The following is a 17494-nucleotide window of genomic DNA, read 5'->3' on the forward strand; positions in this document are numbered from 1 at the left end:
TAATGCAGAATCCTCTTGCTTGACTGTGAAGCTTGTGAAACAATTTTCACTCCTCTAGAAATCATGGGTAGACCATTAAGAAATGTGTTTGCACAGTTGTATTGAACTCTGTGGCCCTTTGGGAGGCCAGCTGAGGCCAGGGATGGCCCAGGTGTGGGCGTCAGATGTGAGCTTGTACCTCCTGAGACTCCGGCGGGTGTTGTTCACTCTCTCCAACTCGCTGCCAAGCTCCCACTGCGTCGTAAAACAGAGGGGTTCAGAGAGGAATGCGAGGTCCCCTGCCTTCAAGACTGCACATCCCATGACATGTTGGGGAGCAGACAGAAGAGACGGGGAGACCCCAGGCACGGCTCTCACAGGGGGTTTGCACCCTGGGTGCTGGTTGCGCAGAGGAAGTCCTGCCTGGCTTCGACTGTGGAATCCTTCAAGGGCGGCTTCTCAGAGTTAGCAAGGCGGGTGTAGACAGCAGGCGCATCTCCTACAACTTCAGCTTCTTCAGGTGTCTTTTCCCAGGAGCGTTACTGAAAACCTGGGTCAGGGTTACATTTTACCAAATCCTCCCCCACTGTCCGCGGCACACCGAGCAATGGAGCCTGACTTCTTCCCTTGAGGGTGGAGACCTTGTGCACTTGGAGGAGTCTCACACCCTCAGCTGCCTCCTCATCCTCCAGCCTCTCTCCTTCCCCAGAAAACATCTCTATTCCACTGCTTCTCTGCAGAATTGCTCCCCATCTGCATCAACGCAGTCTCCCCTGGCCCCGTATTGCGGTGTGTCGGCCTCCCGTGCCTGGTTGATGGTCACGCCAGCTGCCTGGTGCCCTCCCGTGCCTAGATGATGGTCACGCCAGCTGCCTGGTGCCCTCCCGTGCCTAGATGATGATCACGCCAGCTGCCTGGTGCCCTCCCGTGCCTAGATGATGGTCACGCCAGCTGCCTGGTGCCCTCCCGTGCCTAGATGATGGTCACGCCAGCTGCCTGGTGCCCTCCCGTGCCTAGATGATGGTCACGCCAGCTGCCTGGTGCCCTCCCGTGCCTAGATGATGATCACGCCAGCTGCCTGGTGCCCTCCCGTGCCTAGATGATGATCACGCCAGCTGCCTGGTGCCCTCCCGTGCCTAGATGATGGTCACGCCAGCTGCCTGGTGCCCTCCCGTGCCTAGATGATGGTCACGCCAGCTGCCTGGTGCCCTCCCGTGCCTAGATGATGATCACGCCAGCTGCCTGGTGCCCTCCCGTGCCTAGATGATGGTCACGCCAGCTGCCTGGTGCCCTCCCGTGCCTAGATGATGATCACGCCAGCTGCCTGGTGCCCTCACGTGCCTAGATGATGGTCACGCCAGCTGCCTGGTGCCCTCCCGTGCCTAGATGATGGTCACGCCAGCTGCCTGGTGCCCTCCCGTGCCTGGTTGATGGTCACGCCAGCTGCCTGGTGCCCTCCCGTGCCTAGATGATGGTCACGCCAGCTGCCTGGTGCCCTCCCGTGCCTGGTTGATGGTCACGCCAGCTGCCTGGTGCCCTCCCGTGCCTAGATGATGGTCACGCCAGCTGCCTGGTGCCCTCCCGTGCCTGGTTGATGGTCACGCCAGCTGCCTGGTGCCCTCCCGTGCCTAGATGATGGTCACGCCAGCTGCCTGGTGCCCTCCCGTGCCTAGATGATGGTCACGCCAGCTGCCTGGTGCCCTCCCGTGCCTAGATGATGGTCACGCCAGCTGCCTGGTGCCCTCCCGTGCCTAGATGATGGTCACGCCAGCTGCCTGGTGCCCTCCCGTGCCTAGATGATGATCACGCCAGCTGCCTGGTGCCCTCCCGTGCCTAGATGATGGTCACGCCAGCTGCCTGGTGCCCTCCCGTGCCTAGATGATGATCATGCCAGCTGCCTGGTGCCGTCCCATGCCTGATTGATGGTCATGCCAGCTGCCTGGCACTGACGCTGAGGGTGACGCCTTGAACCTGGGAAACGGCATTCTTCCAGGATGTCTTCTTCCCCCGGGCCTTCTGAAACTGATTTTCTTGATCGCTGAGGAAAAGCAGTTCCTCAGTGATTGCAGGAAACAAGTCTGATTGCTTCGTGGAGGTTGTGTTGGCTGTTATGATGGTTAAATGCCTCACACAGGACAGAGGTGGAGAAGAGCAGTCCTATTCCCCCCAGGGCTGGGGCCCTGAGATGGCTCGGCAGGGCCTAGTTCTGGGCTTTGGGCGTCTTGCTTTGCTTCTTACTCCACGCGTGCCTGTTTATAAGGGACGTAACATTCCCGTCAAGCAAGAGGAGTAAGCTCTAGAGGTCAGCTGTGCCACAGGAGGTCAGCTGCGCCATGGGAAGCCAGCTGCGCCACGGGAGGTCAGCTGCGCCAAGGGAGGTGAGCTGTGCCACGGGAGGTGAGCTGTGCCACGGGAGGTCAGCTGCGCCAAGGGAGGTCAGCCATGGCACGGGAGGTCAGCCGCGCCAAGGGAGGTCAGCCGTGCCACAGGAGGTCAGCTGTGCCACAGGAGGTCAGCTGTGCCAAGGGAGGTCAGCTGCACCAAGGGAGGTCAGCTGCGCCACGGGAAGTCAGCTGCGCCACGGGAAGTCAGCTGCGCCAAGGGAGGTCAGCTGTGCCACAGGAGGTCAGCTGTGCCACGGGAGGTCAGCTGTGCCACGGGAAGTCAGCTGCGCCAAGGGAGGTCAGCTGTGCCACAGGAGGTCAGCTGTGCCAAGGGAGGTCAGCTGTGCCACAGGGGGTCAGCTGTGCCACGGGAGGTCAGCTGTGCCACGGGAGGTCAACCATGCCACAGGAGGTCAGCTGTGCCATGGGAAGTCAGCGGTGCCACGGGAGGTCAGCTGCACCATGTGGTGTACGCAGCCCACAGTGTTGCGTGGTGCACTTAAAAATTGCAAAGGGAGATTCCGTGTGAAGGGTTTTCGTCACGTTAGAGAACCGCACACACACTCCATTCAGATTAAGTGGCATCCACACACACTCCATTTGGATTAAGCCACCTTTCAAGGATAATTCGCCTTTTCATTTCTAGCACACCATCCATTTGTTTATTTACAAGTCAGCTTTTTCTTGAGTTTGAGACTTAGTTACGTATCCTTGGGAAGACCTTGGGGTTGTGGATGGAGGAGTGTGTGCTCGTGTGTGGGTGCTGCTGGGGTCTCTGGGGGACTTGCTGCACTAGAACTGGGGAAAGAGGCGTGGCCCCAGAGCTCGGCTGCATGAGTAACAGGACTGCTGGTACCCTCTGATGTCACTGGGATGCTCCTCTCTGTGTCACCTGAGCAGGGGAGAGGTTGCAAAGCTGCTGTCAGGCCTAGCAGTGGGGTTCGTCATGTTTATCAGGATAAAAGAAATACTGTTCTTAATTCTTTCAGGAGAGCTGCCTTCTGCTGGTAAAAGGGACATAGATTTCTTTTCAAATGATTTTCAATTTGTTTAGCAATTTGTGCACAACATTTGATAAAAACAATTTAGAAAATGAGGACAAAATTTATCACTTTTTTCTAATTAAAATTTTAGTTCTTTTTTTCTGAATTTCATTTATTTCTAATACATAATTGGTTGAAGCAGAATGTTTCACAGACTTGCCCTACAGAGTGGGGTATCTCTCATGCTTCTTTTTACCTGGATGTATTACTCAGCTTAGGGCATCGTAGCAAAGTGCCCTGGACGGGGTGGCTCACACAGCTGGAGTCTGTCTTCTCACAGCCCTGGACGCAGGAAGTCCGAGATCATGGCATCACCATGGCAGTTCCTCTTGAGGCCTCTCTCTTGGGTGTGTGGACACCGCCTTCTCCCCCTGTCCTCACAGGGCCGGCCCTCTATGTGTGTGTGTGTCTAAATCTCCTCTGCTGGGGATGCCCATCAGATTGCATCAGGGCCCCACTCCTGTGACTTCATTTAACTTTAGTTACCCCTTAAGGCCCTGTCTGCAAATTTGGCCACACTGGGGGTTCACGCTTCAATAGATGAACGTTTGGAGCATGGCCACACTGGGGGTTCAGGCTTCAACAGATGAACGTTTGGAGCATGGCCACACTGGGGGTTCAGGCTTCAACAGATGAATGTTTGGAGCATGGCCACACTGGGGGTTCAGGTTTCAACAGGTGAATGTTTGGAGCATGGCCACACTGGGGGTTCAGGCTTCAACAGATGAACGTTTGGAGCATGCAGTTCAGCCCATAACACAGGTTAAACCATGTACATGTATTTCTGTGTTTCTACAGATTAAAATAGTTCTTGAGTTCAGTCGTAGAAAAGCAGGTGCGGCCGGGCGCAGTGGCTCACGCCTGTAATCCCAGCACTTTAGGAGGCCAAGGTGGTGGATAACCTGAGGTCGGGTGTTCGAGACCAGCCTGACCAACATGGAGAAGCCCTGTCTCTACTAAAAATACAAAATTAGCCGGGCATGGTGGTGCATGCCTGTAATCCCAGCTACTTGGGAGGCTGAGGCAGGAGAATCTCTTGAACCCAGGAGGCGGAGGTTGCAGTGAGCTGAGATCACGCCATTGCACTTTAGCCTGGGCAACAAAAGTGAGACTCCATCTCAAAAAAAAAAAAAAAAAAAAGAAAAAGAAAAAAAGAAAAGGAGGTGCATCCATCAGTGTCGCCTCTGTGGGTTCTTGTGGCTTGGTGACATCATTCATAAGATGAGGGCACATGTGACTATACCAGAGTTAAAATAGGAGCAGCTTCGCTTTCATTTTTTAATCTGCAGGTGTTGTCTAGAGGAATTAGTTGAGTTGTTTTTGCATATCATGCAGGTGATCATAAGGGCAGAGGTGCAATTGCCAGAAAGGCTGGTTCATTTCCATGGGAAAATGTTTCAGAACCACAGAGCATCTGTTATCTGTGACAGGTGCTCTTTCTCTACCAATAAAAACAAGGAGGTGGAGTGTCCACTAATGTTCCAGGCACCATCTAAGTAGGTCTGTTTGACATAGGTCTATTTTCTTCCTTTTCCTGGTGTTCAAGATCACACAGTGGTGGTACCATTATTTAAATGTGGGTGATATGGTTTGGCTGTGTCCTCACCCAAATCTCATCTTGCATTGTAGTTCCCATAATCCCCATGTGCTGTGGGAGGGACCAGGTGGAGACAATTGAATCATGAGGGCCGTTTACCCCATGGTGTTCTCGTGATAGTGAGTTCCACAGGATCTGATGGTTTTATGAGTGTATGGCGTTTCCCCTGCTTGTACTTCTTCCTGCCACCGTATGAGGAAGGACGTGTTTGCTTCCCTTTCCACCGTGGTTGTAAGCTTCCTGAGGCCTCCCCAGCCATGCTGAACTGTGAGTCAATTAAACCTCTTTCCTTTATCAGTTACCCAGTCTCCGGTGCGTCTTTATTAGCAGCGTGAGAATGGACTAATACCGTGGATCTGTTTTGAAATTTGTTGGTGTAAAACCTAATTTAAGGAACTAAAATTAGCAGCAGAAATCTGATGATCCACTATACCCTTTTTAATGATGATGTGCCTGTCTTTTGTGATCTGTCACTTCTAATTCTTCTTTATATGGGTGGGTTCTCTCTGCACCTCTGTCCTGGGTACCAAGCACAGATGCATTGCAGAACTCATGACTGAAAAGACAAGGTTGTGCAAGCCATGGGTTTCCAAGGAGACCAGGTGCAATGACACGGATGCTCTGGGTACTTTGTAGTGTTCCTAGAAAACAGCTCAAAGGGCATGTGCTGCTGAACCGTTAGCCACAGCGATCTTCTGTGCACAGAACAGTGCGTCATTATTGTAAGGCACTAATCAGGGAATGTTTGTTTATTCAATTCTTGATAAAAATAGATTTGTGAATTCAAAGGTGATCTCTCAACACCTTCCAATTCTCAGCACATCTTATGTTAAAAATGGAGCATGGAAAACCTCTACATTCTGCAGTTTCAGTATTTGGTGTCTCCAGGAGTGGTGAGGCAGGTGCAGCTTGTCCGAGGCCATCCCAGGGTCTCTGTCTCAGTCCCAAGGTGGGTGCAGGCCGCCTTCTGCTGCTTTTCTTGCGAGATTCTCTCCCTGCTCCTTGCTGACCCCCACCTGGTCTGATTTGACAAACTTGTTGTTCTCATGGGGAGCAGCTGCCAGTGGCTGAAGGTGTGGTGAATTCATATTTTCGTTGGCACTCGGGTTTACTTCTGGGCTTTCTGTTTTCTCTCTTGGTCTGTGGATTTACACATGTACTAACTCGTGGTCTCTGCTGGGGTCTGTCTCAGGAGGCTAGGGCCAGGAGGGCGGCCATCACACTGGTTTTCATGCATGTGACATGGTAACTGGTTTTCATGCATGTGACATGTGACATGCATGTGACATGCCAGGAGTCTGGCAGGGTAATCTCGACCCCGCCAGGGGGAACAGGGACAGTTGGGTGAGGGGCTGGGCCTGGGTCATGGAGGGCCAGAGAGCCGAGGGCAGCTGACCCTGGGATCCTAATTAATTATGTGCCATGGAGCCGTTGCTCATTCAGGGTTGGGTCCAGGGAACACCCAAGCTGAATGGTTCCTTATCAGCAATGGAGTCATCCCGGCGCCCAGGCTGTGGGCTGGTTCTGCCTCCCTCAGGGCCCAGAGGCACTGGAGACCCTGCCTGCCCCTGCGCTGCTGTGGGAGAGTCCTGGGGACAGGGGCTCCCTTGAGAAATGAGGCACTGGCTGGTGGGTCTCTCTGGAAGTGAGCAAGTTCTGAAAAAACCCAGGGCAGTGATTTTTATTTGTATTTTTTATTTTATTTTATTTTTTTGGACGCCTGTCAGGAGAGAAGTATTGAAGTGAACGTGTTTTTCTCGGGGAGATCAGAAGTCTCCCTGTTCTGCCGGGAGGTTGACAGTTGAAGAACTCAGAGGTGAAGTAACAAGGGCAGCCCAGTCCCTGCGCAACACAAAATGAATTAAGGAAACACGAGACACTGCAAAAGAACTGGAGCCTCTCACGTCCTTGGAGAAGGGCTTGGGTCTGACTCTAAGAGCCGAGCTTCCTGGTTTTCCCTTCTGTAAGGGACGGCCTGGGAGGCCTGTGTGTTCAACTGATACGGAACGGAGCTGTGGGCTGGAACCGGCACTGAGGGGGCCGCCTGCATCCCAGCCTTGCGTCTTGGAATCTGAGGTGGGAACTGATCCTACATTTTGGGTAGGATCTTGGAACCAGGTGTGAGGCTGAATGTTGAATTCTGGCATCCATAGCGGATTCTCATTTTGAAGTAGAGAAGGAGTTAAAGGATTTAATTCATTTTCTCAGTGTATTTTCACTCCAGAAAATGTTGACACTCCCTGCTATAACCAGAGAGGCTCTGGAGCCCAGGCTGGGTCTGCCCTGAGAAGGCCCAAGTCTGGATATTGAGGATGGGGCTGTGGGGTTTAGAAACGTTAAGAGTCAGCCAGGCACAGGAGGGCCTGTTCCTCATGCCAGGGAAGAACTGATCATACAAGCGGCATTTTTAGGTTTCAGGAGGCTGCCCTGAAGCCAGGTGCTGAGGTGGCTGGCAGGTCCGAAGGTGAGGAAGCCTCCAGCTGGGTGCAGGGGAGGAGGCCTGAGAAGCCGAGTCAGCTTTTGTTTTTAGAAAATCCCCCTCTTCCATTAGAAATGTCATTATTTTGGTGAAATCGTTTGGGTATCTTAGACACAGGTTTCCAAACTGCCCCTTTCCATCCGAGAATAGGCTTGGAATTCTGGCAGGTACTGGAAGGCACCGCAGGTGCCTTCTAAGTGTCTTTTCAAGCGTAAGAGGCTTTTGTGTTCCTACAGCAAAAAACAGACCAGGTATTGATTAGGCACCGTTGGTTCCTATGGTTATGTTTTAACGTTTTAGGAAAATGGGAATATATAAATAAAATATAAACTTAAATATACATAAATAAAAATACGCTCTTAGAAGAAACATAATTTCATGTCATACCTTAAAACCAGCTGTTATGAAGTATCATAGAACTCTGTGCATTTCAAACTGGAATGCAAGAACCACATACACAGCTGTGTCCTGGGAGTAAGCAACACTCAGGATGATCTTAGCACACCTTCTCTTTTTGTAAAATGATGGCTTTATTGAGGTAGAATTCACAAACCATACAGATCACTCATGTAAAGCATAGGATTCCCTGACGTTCGTGTACTCACAACAAGGGAATCACTCATTTAAAGCATACCGCTCTGACGTCTGTGTACCCACAGAGCTGTACAAGGGAACCACTCATGTAAAGCGTTTGGTCCTGACGTTCATGTACTCACAGAGTTGTACAAGGAAACTTAGCCAGTGGCTAAACACACTGCTCTGGAAAGTGTAATTTCAAATATCAGCTGTAATTTTACACCTGTCATATTCACAGAAATAAAAAAGCTAATTATACCAATCAGTATTGGTGAGGACATGGGGAAGCAGGAACTTGCATAGCATGTTGGCGTGTAAATTAGTGCAGAGCTCAGTGTGGGGCATGCTTGCAAGTGTAAATTGTGAGGAGAACTTAGCAGTGTCTGGTAAAGTCAAAAATGTGTTACCCTGGAACCTTGCAAACTCCCCTGCTTTGTGCATCCCAGAGAAATTCCCACCCACGTGCTTGAGGAGTTGCTGACGTGTATTTCAGCCTTGTCAGTGATCTGCAGGTAACACTTAGAAACACTCTTGAGTGGAAAATACAAATATGAAAGGATTGTATCATAGGCAATAATTGATGCAGATTAAACACATGGGTAGCTTATTTATTTCTGGGTAAAGATGAAAACACGCGTCACCTGGCTCTGGATGAGCACTAAATTCTTCTGACCGTGGTCTCTGGGGAATAGGATTGCCAGGAGGCTGATGAACTTTCATCATTAATGTTTCATTTCTTAAGAAAATACAGGTGATGGTTACAGTTTTGTTATATGACCCTTTGCATTGTCTTTCATTAAAAATTCAGATTAAGGGCCGGGCATGGTAGCTCACGCCTATAATCCCAGCACTTTGGGAGGCTGAGGCGGGCGGATCACGAAGTCAGGAGATTGGGACCATCCTGGCCAACATGGTGAAACCCCATCTCTACTAAAATACAAAAAATTAGCTGGGCATGGTGGTGCGTGCCTGTAATTCCACCTATTCAGGAGGCTGAGGCAGGGTAATAGCTTGAACCCGGGAGGCAGAGGTTGCAGTGAGCCAAGATCACGCCACTGCACTCCACCCTGGGCAACAGAGCGAGACTCCATCTCAAAAAAAAAAAAAAAAAAAAAAAATTCAGATTAAGAAGTAGCCACATGACGTAAAGATTTTAATCAGGGAGAACATTCAAATAATTTGAGTGAAAGGCAAAATTCACCTGAATATTTCAGACAGACACGGTCCTTTAAATAAAATTCCTGCTGTGGTTTTTCTTGTGGCTCTCGCCCCACCCCTGCCTGGGCTGCTGCAGTTTGCACAAGCCCTGCTGTCTGCCCCTTGCCTGGCCTGTTGGGTCCCAGCACTAGGGATGAGTCCTCCTCTGTGTTTGGAGCCACCTTCCTTGAATCCGGTGTTTCTGCAGCCACTGGCTCAGGAGCACTGTAGAGTTTCTGAAGCAAATCCTGGCAAACCCTCAAGCCCCAAGTGTACGTGGCGGCTGTCCAGAACACATCTGTGAGAACGCTCTGAGGTCCAGGCTGCCTCTTCAGCGGCACCTTTCCTGTGGGGGATGCGACCCCGCCACGTCTCCCATGTCTGCACGCTAGTGCCTGCCAGGCTGGCCCTGCAGACGCTGCCCACGCTCCTCTCCTGCCAGGCTGGCCTCACAGATGCTACCAGCACTTCTCTACTGCCCACTCGACGTGCGTGGATGCCATCTTTCGTTCTTCTGTGTTGACTGCCCCTAAGTGAAAGGGGCATGTCACGAGGCCATTCCGTCCCCAAACAAATCTGTTCTGCACTGGCTTCTGCTCCAACTGTAGAGGTGCAGCTTTCTGCTCAGTTTGCTCCTGGTTACCCGCTAAATGTCCCTTCTCTGTCACTTGGATTTTACGCAGTTTTGATAGACAGTAGTGAAATCATTTTAAATGGTGGTTCATACAAACCTTAAATCAGACTTCTTTCCAAGCAGAAAGCCCCGAATTCCTGCCGTGGGGTGTATCATTGGGCTTTCCTGGGAAGGCACAAGTATTGGGTGTTACTTTTCTTTAATGATATATGTACCTGTATGTGTGTGTGTGTGTGTGTGTGAGTGTGTATATATATATATATATATTTTTTTTTTTTTTTCCTGAGACAGGGGCTGGCTCTGTTGCCCAGGCTGGAGTGCAGTGGCATGATCTTGGTTCACTGCAACCTCTGCCTCCCAGGCTCAAGCAATTCCCCCACCTCAGCCTCCCAAGTAGCTGGGAATTCAGGCATCTGCCCCCACACCTGGCTATTTTTTCATATTTTTATGTAGAGATGGGGTCTTGGCATGTTGCCCAGGCTGGTCTTGAACTCCTGGGCTCAAGCGATCTGCCCGTGTCCTGGGATTATAGGCGCCAGCGCCTCTGGGCCCTGCTGAAATATGCTGCATATCTTATCAGAGAAGACTTGAGGCAAGTCCTCTAAACCAGGTGCTGTTTTCTCCCTGACTTTTGTTAAATGCTGGAAGCTGACTTCCTAGTGAACGTGAAGGAGTTCCGGTGCCAGAGAGTCCGGGGCTGTGCTGCTCGCCCCGCTCCCTTTGGGGCGCGTCTGGACGATGGATCCGGCGTTTCTCCAGCGCTTCCTCCTCTCCTTCCCTTTGGGGCTGGCCCAGGTCTGCCTCTGGCTTTCAGGATTTTGTTTTTCTCAGGTCTTCTCCTCTTTTTGTTTGGTTACGTTTAATTTAGGGAACGGTGGTTGGCGGTGTTATGAAGACACGCGCCTGTGGACTACGCAATTAGAGAGGGTCAGAGGAGGGTGCTCCATGCTCTTTGAAAATTAAGCACCGGAGGCTGCAGAAAGCTACTGTTGCTGTCCAACCATACCACACAACCACCAGAGCAGTGTTCCTGCAACCCAGGGCCTCACTTGCTCCTCAGCTGTGTAGTCAGAATTGCCGTCTTTGCTTTACAGAGCGGCTGGGGATCACGCTGATCTCGTGATGTTTCCAGAGACTCACGGTGAACTGGTGGCACCAGAATGCACTGGGTGTTTCCTTGGTTCAAAATCATATTCGTGGGAATATTCTATTTTATAGCATATACTGGCAGCCATTTTAAAAATAATGTAATTTTAAATCTCTAGATTAAATAAAATTTAGCAATAAAATTTATTAAGGGATGCTCTGTGGGCACTGAGTCCTGGGAATGGGACCTGGAACCCAGCACAGCTCCTGTTCCTGTGCGGCTTTGTCTTTAGCGGGGAAATGGGCGTGGAAACAAATGCACGATGCAATATTGGGGAGTCACAGGTGCAGCAAAAAGGGAGGGCAACAGAGAGTGCAGGGATACTCTTTTAAGAATGTTCAGGAGAACCTTCGATTGTCCTCTCAAAGGCAACTTGCCTCTTGTTTAATATGCCTTCCCCTTGTTGATTTGGGGTCTGGGGTGGTATCTCGTCGTCAGCCAGTATTTCTGCAGTGGAGGATGTGAGTATTCACGTGAAGGAGGGTGAAGACAGATGGTTTTGTATCAGTTCAGGTCCTAGGCTGCCTCTTGGAGGGTGAAGGAGCTAGGTTTTGTTGCCAGCACACTCATGATTTTCAGAACTTTTTGAATTTTGAATTTTTGGATGAAGGGATAGTAGATTGGCCTGTATTTATGACAATGGAGGAGGCCAAAGAACTGAGAAGGGAGACTTACAGGGAAGAAGACACAGGTCATGCATTTTTCCCTGCCATTCTTTCCCACTGTGGCACATGTGTGTACACACATGCACGTACACACACATGCGATCGTGCACACACAAATGCACAAACACACCCCCACACACATGCAACCACACACAGGTGCACACAAACATACCCACATATGGCCGGGCGTGGTGGCTCATGCCTGTAATCCCAGTACTTTGGGAGGCTGAGGCAGACACATCACAAGGTCAGGAGTTCCAGACCAGCCTGACAAAAATGGTGAAACCCAGTCTCTACTAAAAATACAAAAATCAGCTGGGCTTGGTGGCATGCACCTGTAATCCCAGCTACTTGGGAAGCTGTGGCAGGAGAATTGCTTAAACCCGGGAGGCAGAGGTTGTAGTGAGTCGAGATTGTGCCATTACACTCCAGCCTGAGTGACAGAGTGAGACTCTGTCTCAGAAAAACAAAACCAACCCACACAACCCACATACATGCAATCACACACAGGTGCACATATGTGCACATATGCACACACACCCTAGGTGTGAGGTACATAACATCTACCCCAAACCCTTTCCCAGTCAGCTCATCACCCTTCGGTGTGGCTGCACACCCCTTGTTGGTCAACCCTCATGTGTGTTCACATTACACTTATGCTGGAGGCCATCCTTCCTCTATGTGAGCTGCAGTGTTCTTTGAAATCAGTCACATAAATCTTTCCAATGTCCTTCAGAATTGAACTCTGGGGTGACCCAAATTAGTGCAGCAAATATATTGTGATAATAGATGAATTACACCCGGTGCCTCTGTGTTTATCAGTGTGTTTGGCGTTATTGGCTGTTGGAGTGGGAGCCAGAGCTTATTCCACCAGCATTTCTCTCTGGGCAAGCACGCACATGCATGATACTTGTAGTGATCATGTCTGTTGACCAGTGGGCACCATGCAGTCTCACAGAGGATGGTTTTCATTCTTTGAAAAGCAGCTTTTGTTTTACCAGAGTTAATCACCAAAGAACTAAGCTGTCCTGTCAACACTGCCAGCGTCAGACAGTTTAGCAGATGCAGTCCAGACGGACACTGTGTCCATCCTGAGGCTCGGCCAAAAGTGGTCTAAGAGCTGCTTATTCTTGGGCTGTGTTTTCCAGTTCTTTGGGTGGGTGGGCGGCCTAGACTTGTAACATGTGAAGACCCGGGTGGGCAACAGTGAGGGGACATCCAAGGCCATGACTCAGCAGGAGCACAGCTTCCTCCTCCTGGGGCTGCACTGGCGTCAGGTGCCCATGAGATGGGAAAGCCAGGCTCTGAGATTCTGGGTGATGAAGATCCGCAAGCACTGTAACTTCTAGGAAAGGAAGTTAGATCCAGGGCGCCATCCCCAGGCTGCATCTCCTCTTTTGAGGTTGGTGTCCTGGTTATGAGCCGTGTGTTTCTGCTGGGGCCACATCCACGGCCCCGCTTCTTCCTGGATCCTTCTGGTCCTGCATGATGGACCTTCCACTCTTGCTAGCAAGGAAATAAAAACACAGGAACACCAGCCTGGTGAGGCACAGTCGTGCGAGGAAGTCAAGCAACTCAAGGATGCCCAAAGGCACAGGCACAGGTGTTGCTGGCTATTGGCTGTTGACTTTTTTTTTTTTTTTTTTTTTTGAGACAGAGTTTCGCTCTGTCGCCCATTCTGGAGTGCAGTGGTGCCATCTTGGCTCGGTCTGGGCTCACTGCAAGCTCTGCCTCCCAGGTTCAAGCGATTCTCCTGCCTCAGCGAGTAGCTGGGATTAGAGGCACCTGCCACCCTGCCCCGCTAATTTTTGTATTTTTAGTAGAGATGGGTTTTCACTATGTTGGCCAGGCTGGTCTCGAACTCCTGACCTCGTGATCCACCTGCCTCGGCCTCCCAAAGCGCTGGGATTACAGGTACGAGCCACTGTGCCAGGCCGGCTGTTTAATTGTTTAAGGTACAAGGAGTTTGTGCATCAATCTTTAGGGTTGAGACATTATATTTCTACAGAGGTAGTGAGAATATTTGAGACACAGGCTGCTATCTGCAGCTGCAGCAGAACTTTGGGGTGAGCACTCTTGATAAGTGGTTTAGAATTAGCAACTGATAGCAAGGTTTTTTTTTTTTTTTTAAATCAAATTCAGTAAACTTGACCCTCGGGGAGAAGTTTCTTGCAGTAGAAGGCACAATAATCTCTTGAGATGGACATTTAAGCTGTTTTTTTACAATGTAAGAAATAACCAAAGACATTAACTCAGAAAAGCATCACTTCTCTGATGTATAATTTAGAGGGACGTGATGGGGTGAAGGAAGATGTGCGTTCTCTTTCAGCTCTCCAGTGTTTTTCCCACTTCCCGCGGGCTTTGGGAATGTAATCAGAGGACAGGAAGATACAGGTCCCCTCACTCATTGTCCAGTTGGGTTTGAAATAAAAAGCAAGCTGGAGCCCGTTCACTGCAGCGTCTGAGGGAGGCCAGGGAGGCGCTGCCACGTGCTGGTCAGACAGGCATGTGGTAGCTGAGCCCTGCTTTTTCTTAGCATCTCCTCCTTATTCCTGAACCACTTCTAAGAGTAGCGTTGTGGTTATTTACTATACAGTCAGTCAGACAAATTACTCAAATAACTGTTATTTCAGTTAAGCTTTTCCCTGTGGGCTTGTAAGGACTTCGGCATGAACCGGGAGGGAAGGCGTTGATTTTTTTTTTTTTTTTTTTTGACACGAAGTCTTGCTCTGTCGCCCAGGCTGGAGTGCAGTGGCGTGATCTTGGCTCACTGCAACCTCCACCTCCCGGGTTCAAGTGATTCTCCTGCCTCAGCCTCCCGAATACCTGGGACTACAGGTGCCTGTCACAATGCCTGGCTAATTTTCTGTATTTTTAGTAGAGATGGGGTTTCACCATGTTAGCCGGGATGGTCTTGATCTCCTGACCTCATGATCTGCCGGCCTCGGCCTCCCAAAGTGCTGGGATTACAGATGGCGTTGATAATCTTGGTCTTCACTCTGATTGAGCCCACACCTCCTGGTGCACTCCAGCATCACAAAACACTTAAAAATGGTGCATTTCCATCTGAAAACCTAACATTTAAAATTGGTATGCTTTAAAAATATGAAATTCATTGGCTACTTATATCATTTCGTGTGTCTGGGGTCGGGAGAACGCAGTCTGTGTGGGGCTGAGGACACTGGCCTCACAGGAGGCTGGCTCTGGTCTGAACCTTGGGCACCCCCAGCCTGTGTGACAGGGCATATCCTTATCCCTCATGGCTGCAGCTTCCCAGAGGAGGGTGACACCAAGGGATTGTTTCGAGTATTAGGTGAGACAGTGCGTGCATGGTCAGGTGTGGTCCCGGCACAAGCAGGTGGTCTGTCAGACTAGCAACAGTGAGTGTGAGCAGCTCGAATCTCCAGAGAAAGAAAATCAGCTCAGAAACCTTTTGAGGTTAATAAATAATGATAAACAGAAGCATTTCATCCCGAGGGGCAATTTGAAAGTTAAGCGACTAAGCCGTGAAGGCACATGGAGTGCTTGCAGTGTTGGGTCTCAGTAGGGAAGAAGTGTTTTTCTCTTGAGTTTCCACTTGGATATCCAGCAGAAAAATGTTAACAAGAACTTGTTTAAAGGTGATTGTCAGTGTGGTCAGTTGTGAAGTGGGACGCCCCATAACAAGCGAAACGGTGGCTGGACAGGAAGCATAGCTGCTAACCCCGAATACAGGAAAAAGGGACAAACTATTTAGAAAAATGAAACAATACAGAATCCCCGTATAATTTTCCCTTTTAGTATTGCTTCTTTTTTAAAAATCATGAGAAATCTTTCAGAAAGTTTGGGAAGGAATAGAGAAGTAAACTGGGCTAATTTATTGATTCAAAATTTTGATGAGTTACAGACATCTGTGGGGACATGTTGGGATTTGAGTGGCTGAGGTGAAGCTTATGTGTCTGCACACCCTAGATGGTGACTTGGGTTAGGGGCAACAGAGACACTCATTTCCACCCCTCTTCCTCCTAGGGACATGAGCCTCTTGCATTCCCTGGGATTCTTCCCATTAAAAATGACAACTCAATGGGAACAGAAGTCACGTTGTATGCGTCCACAGGCCCCCAGAGCAGCCTCCATGGACATGTTACAGAAAACACGAAAGACGGAGTCAGAAGCCGTGAAAATGGACCACGGCTGAGCTGACTGGCTTCAGCAGCTGCGGGGGTCATGCCGACCCCAGAGTCACTTGTGCAGCTCTACACGGGAGGGTTTTCTTCCTGTTCAGAATCATGAAACATTGAGGGAGAGATAGCTTTAAGTATGAATAATACGAAGATCTTACATGCATGCATTGTTTTCCTACCATACCTTCAAGACCTTTTCTAGATGATCTTATCGCAGGTTTTATACGTTTTTATAAAGAAGAAACATACATTATCCCTATTTATTCAGATTCATTTGCACAGCACAGTGTTGCTACAATTTGCCTGGAGTTGTGGAGTTAGTGAGGGGCTGCGGAATGCTCATCTGTTGAGGGGTGAGGGAGAGTGCGTGCGTGGTGTGCGTGGCTCAGAGGGAGGATGGAGGTGTGAGGGAGGCCTTGCGCCTCCTCCATGTCCTCTGCCTCCTACCCTGGGGAGCACGGTGCCCTTCTGAGTTATTTAATCACAGGTCCATGCTATGCCAATTTGTCTGTGACTTAAGACTTTCTGACTGATGACCAAAGGCTTTTTTTCTTATAGAAATTGAATTTTGAGACTGAAGATACATGTTGTTCACTGCAGAAAGCCATATGTTCCTCAGCTTTACAGGGCTGCCAACCCCCCGCCTCCTCTCAGCTGATTTCTGTAATTCACTTGGCGTCTCCTTGGCAGTTTCTGTGGGCTCCGAAGAACTTCTAAGCATGCACCTCTGTCCTGTTTGGCCGAGGAAGATTCAGTGGCGTCTCTCCTTTGTGCTTACCTCCTGCTTCTGGCTGTGGGATGTGATTGCTGGGCCGGCTGTGGAACAGGTTCAGGGGGTTATGCTTGCATTGTGAGCCCCTGAGCTGTAAAATCCTGGGTCAGGCATCACACAGTTATATAGTGACCTGTATTTCTCTTGTCCTTGATAAGACATGAATGACATTTAACTCATAAACCTAATTTTGGTTTAGAAATTATGCCTCTTTTTTTTTTTTATAGTAGAAGGACTCTTAGGGATGGAAAAAATTTTTCAGTTTTCTGTAGGGCAGGTTGATGTGGTCTTTTTAGTGTAAACAGGGGTCTTTAAAATATTACTGCTAGATGTTTTTATGATGATTTTGGAAGTGTGAGTATCCTATTCTCCAGACGGGTGCCTTCCAACTCCATTTCTCCATTTTGCGAAGTTGTGACAGGTCCCTTGGTCCTCCTGTGCTGGGGTCAGAATCGAGCAGTGATTGCAAAATTACCTAATTTATGTCAGTGATTGCTAACATTTCCATAAACTCTAAACACTTAATCATGCATATTGCTACTTTTCTGGCCACATCTACTTGCAATTATCCTTAAGAATTTTGTGCAAATGCTCAAAACTAAGAGATATGAGTTTTAATGCAAATGTGCTGTGCAGATGCATTTTGTAAAAGGATCGAGGGACCTCTGTGAATGCTTAGATTTAAATACGTTTCATAGAGTTATTAGGTAGATCTCCCTTATTAAGTAGAGAAAAACACTTTCAGAAACACATTTTGATTTTGCTGAAAGGGTTTTATCCTCTTTATCCAAAATCCTGGGCCTGCACTAGCCGGGTCTAAGGCAGGCCTGCTAGCTCTGTCACTAAGTACTTGCCACT

This window comes from Pongo abelii, chromosome 7 (assembly GCF_028885655.2).
Source record: "Pongo abelii isolate AG06213 chromosome 7, NHGRI_mPonAbe1-v2.0_pri, whole genome shotgun sequence".
Taxonomy (NCBI): Eukaryota; Metazoa; Chordata; class Mammalia; order Primates; family Hominidae; genus Pongo; species Pongo abelii.